This window comes from Gracilinanus agilis, chromosome 5, assembly GCF_016433145.1.
Source record: "Gracilinanus agilis isolate LMUSP501 chromosome 5, AgileGrace, whole genome shotgun sequence".
Taxonomy (NCBI): Eukaryota; Metazoa; Chordata; class Mammalia; order Didelphimorphia; family Didelphidae; genus Gracilinanus; species Gracilinanus agilis.
Genome location: NC_058134.1, coordinates 58,904,217 through 58,917,149, shown reverse-complemented (window position 1 = coordinate 58,917,149; position 12,933 = coordinate 58,904,217). Strand labels below are relative to the sequence as shown.

Sequence of the window (12,933 nt, the reverse complement as noted above, 5' to 3'; positions counted from 1 at the left end):
AAAAAAAAAAAAAAAAAGATCTAGAGAAATATGTATGTTATAAATAAAACCTTGGGTTCCTAGTTTGCTTTAGGGAATCAATCAAACTTCCTAGCCCAGTGATGGGCAAACTATGGCCCGCAGGCCAGATGGAAGGGGGGGAGCAGAAATGTTCTATCGGGTTGTGCAACATTATTCCTAATCTGTTGAATACAATGAGTAGGATACAATACAATGAAACTTCGAAAGAGTTGCCTTAGAAACAGACTGACGGATGAGCATTTCCTTTCTTTTGGGCCCCTCTTTAAAAGGTTTGCCCATCACTGTCCTAGGCAATAACAGTATCTCAAATATATATGATTTTGGGGTTTATAAAATGTGTACTAAACGTTATCTTTGTTTATTTTATGTTAAATATTATATATAGTATATGTGTATACTATATATAATATTTGTTTCTTACAAGTAGGTAAGAAGTTCAAATCTTAGTCCTTTCAACGTCATGGAAACAGAGGCTCAGAGGTATTAGTAATTCAATCACTTGTTAAGTAAATGTTAGAACCCTGACTTTCCATGCTAGAAATCCCTCCAAAAGCATGCTTGAACCCACTACCTGGGAGCTCTGATCATTATGCAAATTTTCTTTTTAAGTCAAAAATTGCTTCTCTGTACCCTTAATTGATCAATCAACAAGTCTTTATTAGACCATTTCTAAGTGGTAGGTTCTGTGCTAAGTACTAGGGATAGATACAAAGAAAAAGCAAAAAGAAACAGTGCCTGTCCTCAAGGAGATCACATTCTACTGAGGGAGTGTGGAAGATAAAATATATACATCAGAAGACTTGAGGTAAATACAGAGTAGATGGAAGGAACCTCAGAAGTGATGACATAAACAGCTGGGGCAAGGAGGGACCAGAAGAGGTCTCCTATAGAAGATGGCATTGGAGTAAAGTCTTCAAGGAAGTCAGGGATTCTAAGTCAGAGACTGGGGAGGAGAGCATGTCAGGAAGGGCAGAGGCATGGAGAGAAGACAGGAACAGAAGGGAGAGTGTGACTGACAGAGTTCTCCCCTCCTCGTGAGGGGAGAAGAGTGTATGAAGACTGGAAAGACTGTAAAACTCAGTGTAGTATTTTTATATATTGGATACTGGAGTTCTGCTCTGTAAAGCAACACAGAATAAATATAACCGATTCTTTCCTGACCACCTTTATTATGAAACTACTATGTGCTATTTAGTGGAGATACAAATATAATGAATGAAATAATGTCTACTGGACAGAAACTTATAAGCAAATGTAGGAGCCAAGGCTATACACACACACACACATATATACATATACATATACATATATATATATATAATACAGAATAATATAAATATATTATTTATATTTATATAAATATAAATATATATTTATATTTATATAAATATAAAATAATACAAAAAATAAAAATAAATACAAAGTAGTTTGTGAAGAAAGATATTAGCAGTTGAGGAGATCAGGACAGAGAGGGTGTGTTGCACTTGAGTTTTCTCCTGAAGGAAGAGAGGAATTCTGTGAGGCAAAGGAGAGGGAAGGGAGTATATTCCAGGAATGGGAAACAGCCCAGATCAAAATCAGTCAGCAAGCATTTAGTAAGCATGGCGGCTGGGTGGTGCAGGGGATAGAATGCTGAGCCTGGAGTGAGGAAGATGAGTCTGAGTTCAAATCTGACCTCAGACACTTACTAGCCGAATGACACTAAAGCCTCTCATTTGATACAAAGGTAAGGAAATAGATGGAGTACTGTGTGAGCATGTTGGGGAATATGAATGCAAACCCTGTTATTGCTGAATGAATAGTGTATGAATATTTAATTCATCCTAAGTCATCTCTTTAAACATGCCCTTCTTATACTGGGTTCATCCCTCTAACCTCACCTTCCATCAAACTTTCTTTAATAACAAAGAAAAATACTCAACAAAACCACCCAATCCATTGATCGTGTATCCCAGTCCACCGCAGTCATCTGACCTCTCAAATTAATATTTGTCACCATGTTCATTATAAATCATTTCTTCCCCATGCTGGACATTCCTTGTAAATTATTCCCAATGATATGTGGTTTCCTCACCATTTTGGCCACCACTCCAATATCTTTGCCAAGAAAATCCTAAATGGGGTCATGAAGAATTGGACATGAAGGAAAATGATTGAATAACAACAAAAAAATCTCTCTGGAACAGAAATATAAAACTCATTCTGCTCACATACCAGATTAAAGTCTGGGAAATGTTCAACAAAATAAATTAAAATACAATACAATGTAGATAATGTTAATTTGTAGTATTCTAAGTTAATATGCAGCCTGCAGAAATTCAGTTTCTATCTGAGTTTGATACCACTGCTCTAGACATACTCCAGTTTGCCAATGTGCCTTTGAATATGTCTCACACAGAATCTCAATGTCAGATATGGTCTGGCCAGAATAGGATAGAATGGAACCACTAGTTCATTTTTTCCTTAGAAAGTATACTTTTATTAATGTGGCCCAATATTGCATTATTTCTTTGGATAGCCACATAATGCTACTGACTCATGTTTACCTTCAACTATCATTGATCCAGGTCTCCCCAGTTCTATATTTACAAAGCTGTTTGTTTTTGTTTGCCTGTTTGTTTTAACCGAGTATAGGATGTTGCAATTACTCATGTTAAAGTTTACCTAATAAATGATATCCCATCTTTTTAATCCTTTTAATATATTCTACATCTGAATTCTATCATTCAAAATACATTATTCCTCCTCACCTTATTAAATGCACAAATTTGTGAAGATATATAACTTTTATGTCTGGGACCTGGCAATTGATCAAAAATTTTGACCAGGTCAGATCAGAATCAAGCCTCTTCTGAAGTAGAGATTTGATGGCATACATCCAAGGTGGGGAAGCTTCTGTATGCATGTACCTAGATTGAACTATCATAGTAAAACTTAATAAATGAAACAAATTAATGAAAATTCCAATTTACTATATTCTTTTTTTATAGCCAAGATAACAAGACCATATCAAGGGAATGATAGAGATGTAATATATTTAGGTTTTGAGAAAGCATTTTACAAAGTCTCATGCAAAACTTAAAGATAATACAGAGAGAGATGGGCTAAATAATACTATCATCTGGTCGATTCAAGACGATAAATGGCTATACTCAAAGTCTAGCCATTTGGTTCAAGGTCAAAACGGAGGGAGTTCTTTAGGGCAGTGTTCCAGGGATCTATTTATAGTGCTGTGAGAGTCAACATTTTTATAAAAATTTAAGTGAATTTATAGTAAAGGGATGTTTGTAAAATTTATAGTTGATAGAGGATATCTAAAACATAAATAGGATCCAAAAAGAACTCAATGGGAAAGTGATGGGCTGAATCGATTATGAAGAAATTTAATAGAAACAAATATAAAATCTCATACTCAGGATGAAAAAAGTCAATTTCACAAGTAGATTGAAATTTATCTAACATCATCTGGGTCTTTTAGCGGACTATAGGCTCCATTTGAGCCAATAGTATAGTAACAATAATTGCAGCATGCAAAATGCTATGTTATTCATTTTAAAAAAGGAATATTTTTCCAGAGTAATGTAAGTGCTAGTCCCATAGAACTCTGTCCTGCTCAGATATCTGGAGCATTTTTCAGTTGTAGGCATCCCATTTGATGAATAAGAAAAATAACCTCAAATAAACATAGAAGAGGACAACCAGGACAGTGATAGGACTGAGAGGCCATTAAAAATGCACACATACACACACACACACACCTGAAATATTGGAGATGCCTCACCTGGATAAAAGAACACTCAGGGAAGATATGAGATTAGTTCATGGGTATGTTAAAATTATCTTGCAGAAGAGGGGTTAGACTTGTTCTGCTTAGCTGCAGGGACCAGTTAGGAGCAATGAGTAAAACCTACAGAAGGCAAGTTTCAGCTCAATCTAAGAAAAAAACCTATAACATTTAGAGTTGTCCAAGAGCAAAATAGAATTCCACTGGGGAGGCTCCATTAGTTGGTGGGTTCTCCCTAACTAAAGGTCTTTGAATACAGTGGATGAACACTTATTGAGGAAATTGTGGAGAGAATTCTAGATTTGGAATAGGTTGTTAGATGGCTCCTTTCAAAGGCTTAGATCCTGTCATTACCAATATCTGTTGAACAGATGAGTTATTCATTCCCCAATGGATAAGTGATCAAAAGATATAAACATGCTACTCAAGGAGGAAGAACACTTTGTCAATAATCATTCAAAATTGCTCAAACTCTGATAGTCAAAGAAATGCAAATTCAAATAACTGGAATACTACCTTGAAAGGTAGTAAACTATAAACAGAGTTCATTGTTAGTAGGACTGTGGGAAAATAGGCAAACCACTACACTGTTAGTACAATGAAATGACAACATCTTTTTGGCAAGCAATTACTAATATACAATAAATACTACAAAATGTATTGTATCTTTTAATTTAGTGATCCCATTACTAGAACATGTTATTAAAAGGAAAACTAAGGCCTTGTTATATAAATTTTTATAGTAACTTTACTTTCAGTAGCAAAAAATTAGGAAAAAAAATTATATTTCTAATTTTTAAGGAACCTGAATAAACTGTGTGGTATATCAATATAATCAAATCATACCATAAAAGGACAAAGTTGAAAAACACATAAAAATGTGGTTTATATAAAATGAGGTAGGATAAGAGAAAGTAGAGGAAGAATAACATTCAAAACTATGACTTTACAAACAAGGACAATAAAAACTTAAGTACACATTCAAAAGAGATAGAAAGGGAATGGAGAGAAAATGATATGTTGTTGTTTTTTTTTAAAGTATAGACAAGTTCATTTTCTTAGCAAAATGTGAATATGTAAATCTGGGATTCTTAACCTGTTGTATATAAACTTGAAGTACCAAACAATATACTTGAGTAGCAGATTTTCCACATAATTGGCTTTCCTTTGTCATCCTGTGTATTTTGTTTTATGAATTCCCAAGCATAATTCTGAGAAGGGGGCATAGTTCCACACCACTGTCAAAGGAGTTCATGACACAAAAAAATTTAGATCTTCTGTAAATAGTTTGCCATTTGATAATAATTTATTTCCCATTTTGTACATTTAAAAAAGATAATTATTAAGTTTATATTTTTAAGAAAGACATCCAGGAGAAAAGGAACTATCAAAAGAAAAAAGTTAAATGCTTTCAGTCTCAGAGATTTAAATGATCTGCCTTGGATCTCACATACAATACATATGTCAGAGTCTACAATGCTATACTTCCTCTCACAAGGGAGGTGTATCTCACAAGGGATATGCATGACAATGAAATTCCTAGAAGTTATGAGTCTCTTTTCTAACTGTGTAGGAAACCCTTGAAAGCATTTTTAATGAGAAACTTGGGAATTTCTAATTTCTTTAGCCATTTTAGTCGTGTTTGACTCTTCATGACCCTATTTAGGATTTTCTTGGCAACAATATTGGAGTGGCTTGCCATTTCCTTCTCTAACTATTTTTAACAGATGAAGAACTGAGGTAAACAGGGTTAAATGACTTATCCTGTACCAAGAGCTAGTAAGTTTCTGAGGTCAGATTTTAACTCATGAAGCCCAGCACTGTATTATGCCATGTAGCTGCTCCAATTGGGAATAGCGAATTCCAATTTACTTCTTCCTAATTCAAGACAAATATGCTTCACACTGAAATAATAAAAGGGATAGACTGTCTCTATAGGTTACTTGAGATCTAATCTGGGAACTCTAAATTTATAGCTTTCTCTAAATCTCTATGACCACCTCTGCCCCCAACTCCTCCACTTCAAAACTAAAGTAAAAAAATCAAACCAACCAAACAAACAAAACTCTTTTACTTTCGTTAGCAGAAAAAAGTTCCAGTTGAAGGACTTCTGGCAGGATTTAGAAAATATGACAAATAGCTTGCCCTGAGTTCATCTTTTTTAAAACACTGAATTTAGTGAAAAGAAAATTCTGGCCACTCTTCAGCAGAATGCTACTGAATGATTCCACTTTGGTTTGGTAGGCAGACCTGGAATTACACTTTTCAATGTGGTTGTAGCTTAGTTACTAATAGAAGATTAGTTTAAAAGATATTTTTCAACTATTTGGTACCTTCCATAAACTATACCTCAGACAATTAAAAACAAACAAAAAAATTGGACCTAGAAAGTTTCAAGAGAGAAGGAAATGTTCCAAAGAACTTCTAGAGGGGCTAAGATAATAGAATTTATTAGGGAAGAATACTTGGACTGCCTTGCAGCAGTGAGGGAATCTTTGAGACTGGTAACAAACAGATTTTGTCTCTTTAGCAAGATTATTTAGCTTTCTCTAGTCCATTCAAGTGCAAATCAGTAGGAGAAGAGGTAGAAGTAATCCAGGGCTTGGGCTTGGTAAGGACAGGATAAGGAGCAGAGAGGAGAAAATGATAGAGAGTTGGACAGGTAAGGCTGAGACAGAGTATGGGAGGAAAGTGAAATCAGAGCCTGAGGGAAATAATAGCCTCAAAGAGCTAAAGGGTGGAGGAATTGGAGATTTAAGTAAAAAAAGGAGGGGTGAGTCTGAGTAAGACACTGAATAGCCACAGGCTGTGATTAGAAAGAGGAAAAAACACTTTAGAGGGTCTTTTCAAATTCTATATTTATACTCTTCATTTGATGGATGAGGAAACTAGGGCTTAGAGTCTACATAAAAATTGCTCAAGTCACACAACCAATATATGTCCAGACACCAAGATCCATACTCTAGACATGAACGCATGCCACCTATCAACTTTTAGGATCACAGAACCATTAACATAGAAATGGAAGTTATTTTAGAGTCTATCAAGTCTAACCTCCACTTTATAGATGGGGAAAGAGAACTCTGAGGGTTTATACAATGTCTGTTCAAGGTCACACAAGTAATGAAAGTCAGAAGTGGGTTTGAACATGAATCCTTGGCCCCTAAATTCAATATTTTCCAGAACATCATGTCATGCTGCAGCAGAACACAGAAAAAGATTCAAATTTGGTCTCAGCCGGAAAAAAAAAGCTAAAATTAATGAATTTACAGGGACTGGAAATTAACACAACTGAAATGAAAATAAATTACTTGGGTATTCCCTGTTGCCACACTTCAGGCTGCACTTTTTAATACGATGACTCATGCAATTACTGTTTAACTCATCTGCTTACGTGAGTGGCCTTTCTTGAATTAAGAGCATATGGTTTCTTAAATAATGAAGAAAAAGTAACTCCAACAAAATTATCAGATAAAAAAATCATTCTGGTACATCATCATTTCCAACAGGTTAAAGGTTTAAGTTATCTGGAGCTGTGAACGGATATCACTTTTCCTTTAGACTACCATTTGAGAAGTAATTGATAAATGAAATGTTACTGATTCTAATATAGCTAGGGGCTATAATATATAGAGCACTGAGCCTACAGTCAGGAAGATCTGAGTTCAAATTTAGCCGCAGATAATGACTAGTGTAACCCTGAGCAAATCACAACCTATTTGCCTCAGTTTCCTTATACGTAAAAGGGGGATAATGATAGCATCTATCTCCTGTAACAAGTGAATCTGGGAAATGTATAAAACTACATTTCCCGTGATCCAACATGGTCCAACTGGTTTCCGTTTCCGACGTCTTGACGCAGGGGAGCGCTTAAATCTCGTGGGTTAGGAGGGAGTGCTCTCTTCTTTGGCGAGTAGGAACTTGGCTAGGAGGCAGTATGGTGGCGGCAGTTTTGAATGCTTACAAGCGCGTGGTCTAATGATTTTATCTATCAACATGGCTTTAATTAAAATACTAATTTATATTATTATCACAGCCTTTATCATTTTTAATATTAACAATTTGGCGACCACGAAGGGACAAAATTCGAACTCTCAATTTTCTAGATAGCCTAACTATAGCCATGCCTGCTTTTTGGCCATCTGGCTCAGCTCTTTTGAGCACTTTTTTAAAAAAGGAAAGTGACTTTCCTTGCCATGCTTTTGCTAAAAGCAAGAGCACGTTTTTGCCTCCAGTGGGACTCAGCCGGCCAGTCCAGCCCAAGCCACCTTGGGAGGGAGGTCAGGCCAGCCGATTCGGGCTTTTGGCTTTAAACTAAAATGCTGGAGCCCAGCCAATGTGCTGCTGCTGCTGCTGCTGCTGCTGATGCTTTTCTTGCTGCTGATGCTGCTGATCCTGACCACTTCCACTTCAACCCCGAGCTCCAGAACCTGAGATTTCCAGGACGGAACCCAGTCCTGCCGCCTTTGCTGAGATCGAGACCTCCAGAGACTGCTTCAGCTCTGACGCAAACCATTTGGGTATATTCCCCTTTCTCCCTATTTCTAGCCTTCCACGTGTTTTCTCTAAAGACCTAATTAGGCAACAACCCACACAGACTCTACACGTGGGTAGTTTTCCTGAGCTTTTCTCCACTAACCCCGAGCCATGTGGACGACACCACGTGGACCTATTGGCCGAATGGCCTATTGAGACTTGCTTGTGATTAAAAAACTGAACTCAGGAGAGAAATATTCACCCCAATAACTGCTCAGAACTTTGAACTGATAGCAAAGACTGGTGATAAAAAAAAAAAAAAACCCTTAAACTCAGCAGAACTCAATCAAAAGAACCTTAAATTGAAATCAGGGGTGAACTTTTAAAAACCTCGGAACTGAATGAGCTTTAATTCTGTTTTAAAAAGGCTGTATCTTACTGTATATTGTTAATTAGTTTTGTAAATTAATCTTGCTTATATCGTTGATTTTCCTGTTGCACTGAATCATTTTACGCTAATGAAGTTTCTGCTTATGATGTTATTATATTTCCTAATTTACTTAAAGCTTACTGTATGAGAAACAATGTGGTTATATGTATCACCTATGAACATCTTATAGAGCACATGTCTTTTAAAATTTATTCTGTCTTGGTAATTGCAAAGAACCTTGAAAGTTTCCATGCTTTAAATATTACCTTGTAATTTTACAAGAGATATTTTTTAACTTTTACTTTAAATCCTTAAGAAATTGTTGTCTTAAAGGATAAAGCTTTTATATATTTTATTATAAGAGATATTATTGCCTTAAATGGGTAGAAGCATTCCTATCCAGGATTTTTAAAAACAGGAAGCCAAGGAGCTCCTGTATATTCTTATCTGAGGATGATTATACCAGAAGGTTTCTTTTTTAAATATCACATTTTGCTATGGAAGCAATAACAGCATTTGCCAAGGGTTAAAAGTTGTAACAAGTATATAATTTTAAACATCACTGTTTATTGTTTTAAAATGTGCTATTGGAAATAATGGTACTCTATTTGAATGTGCATTGTGAATCTGCTTTTTGTAAGATCCAATTACACTCACAAAATGAAAGTCTCATTTTGGGGTAACATAACCCTTCTAGTTCTAAGCTATATATATATTTTTGATTTTTAAAACATTTTTTAATGAGAGAAATTGATTTTTCCTTTTTCTCATCTTGTACTGGAAGTACATATATAATCATTATTTATCTTTTTTCTGATTCTACAGCAAATACCTGAGCCTATAGGACTGTGATTTAAATGCCTCTCTGATTCCAGAAGGGAATATGAAAGCCATTAATAGTGCTAAAGAAAGCACATGGTCAGAGACTTGACTGACTAAGATCTGCAAAATAGCAGTTCTATGCCAATACATTAGGGCTTGAAATTGGGTTTGAGTCCTGGAGTCCCAGTCTTTTCTAAAACTTTAGAGGACGTGGGTCCCCTCGACTTAGATTCCTAGAAAGCACCTAAGATTGGTTATTTACTTGGCTCACTTCCCTAAAAAGCTGATGATAAGTCAGATCAGAGAGAGACGTTTTCCTTAAGTCCTGGCCCTGAATGGGTAATTGCACACTGTTGAAGTCACTTTAATTAGACCTTCATTCAAAGGTCTAAGTTTATTTTCCCCAGATTTTTGCACATTTTACATTTCATTTCACAAGTTAATTTTTCATCTTTTTTCTTGAATTCTATTCTTTGTATTTTGTCATCCTTACCTGACCTGAGATACCCTTTTTTAGAAAAAAGGTGTGTTTAAGAATTACCTCACGGGGATATCTGTTAAGTTTTTTAAAATTCGATAATGTAAATATATATATATATTTATTTAACTCTTTTAGGAGTAATTTCACGGGGAATTATATAAAATCTTAGAAGAAAATGTATGTTTTGTAATCTATAATGTAAAGTTTAAATTCTTTTGAGAATAATTTCAGGATAAGGATCTTGCCATCTCCCCAGAATCCAGACGACGAACTTGTTTTGGTGAAGACACCATGAAGGTGTCTGAAAAGCCTTCACTGTACCATGAAGACCAAACTTTGAACTTTGGGGTGCAGTTGATTGAACTATGGGGAGTTGAAATTGAGTTGTATGTATTGTTTTAAATTGTACACTGTTGTGCCAGTGGGGGACAGCCCCCCAAATTGGTTTTTTGTCAATGCGTCTAATTTTAACCATTTGTTCATCTATTTCTTTATCCCCAAATTCCTGAAAAAATTTAGAAGCTGTTATTTTTACAGGTCCAGCGAAGAAAAAAGGACTAACCTTTTTTTTTGCCGGACCTCACGGGGAATTGTAACAAGTGAATCTGGGAAATGTATAAAACTACATTTCCCGTGATCCAACATGGTCCAACTGGTTTCCGTTTCCGACGTCTTGACGCAGGGGAGCGCTTAAATCTCGTGGGTTAGGAGGGAGTGCTCTCTTCTTTGGCGAGTAGGAACTTGGCTAGGAGGCAGTATGGTGGCGGCAGTTTTGAATGCTTACAAGCGCGTGGTCTAATGATTTTATCTATCAACATGGCTTTAATTAAAATACTAATTTATATTATTATCACAGCCTTTATCATTTTTAATATTAACACTCCCAAGACCATTGTGAGGACCAGTTGAGAAAATAATTGTAAATTACCTAGCACAGTGCCTGGAACATATTGGCATTATGTAAATGCTAGCTAATTATTATTATTACATATTAAAAACCTGGAAATAATTTTTAGGTGTGCTTCCCTCAACCATGTGACCTTTGCCTCACAATTTTTCACTTGGTCAGTAGAAGCTTGAGGACAAAAAATACTATCTTAATTCTGCTTGAAGCCTGGTGCAATGTGGATGTTTAATGATCATGACACATTTATCCAGTAGAAGTTTCTCCAGAATAATTCTGGCAACTTCCATTTAGCTTCTTGAGAATATGCATATGAAATCACAGGTTAGTTTATTATCCAGCAAATGATCTGAATGTAGGTGACAAAAGGCACAAGTGGATTGCATCTATTTATGAATATTCCCAGGATACCCATATCTGATAAGGCCAGGTAGACCACTTTATAATCACTGTGTTGTGGGGTCATAACGGTGAATTGAAGCTACCTCTGCTAATCAGAGTGACTCACTGATTGGCCCCAAACCAACCAAATCAAAAACAAACACCATAACTCATTATAACCAGGAAACAGTTCTTTTATGTGTATGTTAATATTTAAAGAAGAAGGCTTGTTATATAGAGGGAATTTTCTTTCTTCCAGGACAAGCTCTTAAGAAGTAAAGTCATTCCCATTCTCCCCTCCCTTCCTTCTATATAAACAACTAAAATGGGGAATCCATTTCTAATAGTTGCAGGCAAAATGTTTCAAATTCATCCCTTAATCCAAGCTTACTATTTAACAGTTAACCAAACTACTATAGTACCACTAGCAAGGTTTAGATAGATTTTTCAGAGTTCAAATAAGCTACTGATTCACCAAATTTACTAACAAATCAAACATAATTACTAAAGTTGAGTGGTAAAGCCAATAGCTAAATCATTAGCAATGAAGAGGTATAAGAATTTAGCCATGAATTTCAAATAATATCCTCTTTTGGGGGCATTATGAAATATAAGCACAATAAAAAAGGTTTATTAATGAACAGAAATGTTTCTATTGTAGTTTTGCCTCTATGTTAACAGAGTTTATTAAACATAGAAAAGCAATTAAAAACTTAAAGAACTGTAATTCACAATGTTTTGACAATCTCAAAAATATTACCAAAACCCTTGAAAAAGTTAGTTTTCATATTTTATTTACATCCAGGACATGGATAAGTGGATAATTATTCATGTTAAAATTTAAACATGTAGAAATGTGAACTTTTCCATAATTCTGGGAATTAGGGGCATTGTAATATAGATTCTATCACATTTTAATATATTTTTGCTTTTAAAAGAGTCCTTAGAGAACATTCATGCTGACAATTTACAAATTCTGGGCAAAGAAAATTATCTGAATGAATATAGCATTTCCAATTCAGTTACCTGGCAAAGAAATAATCATGTTTTGTTTTTTGAAAAACAACGACAACAAAAAACTTCTCAGGGACCCTAACAGTACATTGTTAAATGTATCACTGAAAGATGAAAAAGATTTCTTAATAGTTCTAATCCAATACAATTGACACGAATTGAGAAAACTTCCAATTTACAAATACAATTTCAATACTAACCAATGAGATTTCTAATTAAGAGACTTGTTTGAAATTTATACTTAAACCAGGTTACCCAACAAGTCCACACGAGCAGCAGATCTAAAAATATGCTATTTGTTGAATGCATTTTTAAACCCGTCCATCCTACAGGGTCAACTTAAAAACAAAACGAAAATCTTACAACTTGAAGTCCACTAACTTTTAAGCATGAGATCATAAGCAAAAAGCTGTGTTTCTTACCGCTTCGGAATCCTCATGGCCATAAAGGTACATGCTCTCAGACTCCTTGTGTGAGTTTTCCTGTTTGTCCACAAAGAAGTGCCCCCCAGGGAGACCAAACTGTGATATTTTAGCGGAGTCCTTTCCACAGCTGGAATCCAGAGCAATGTGTTTCCAAGCTTGCAATGCTTTTAAAATATATTCTCAGACACAAAAAGA

General features: G+C 35.3%; 1 protein-coding gene across 4 annotated transcripts in view; it reads right to left on the bottom strand.

Annotated features, from left to right (window-relative positions):
• CACNB2 (calcium voltage-gated channel auxiliary subunit beta 2) overlaps positions 1-12,933 on the bottom strand; it is a 422,711-nt gene that overhangs the window by 153,641 nt on the left and 256,137 nt on the right. The window lies entirely within an intron of this gene.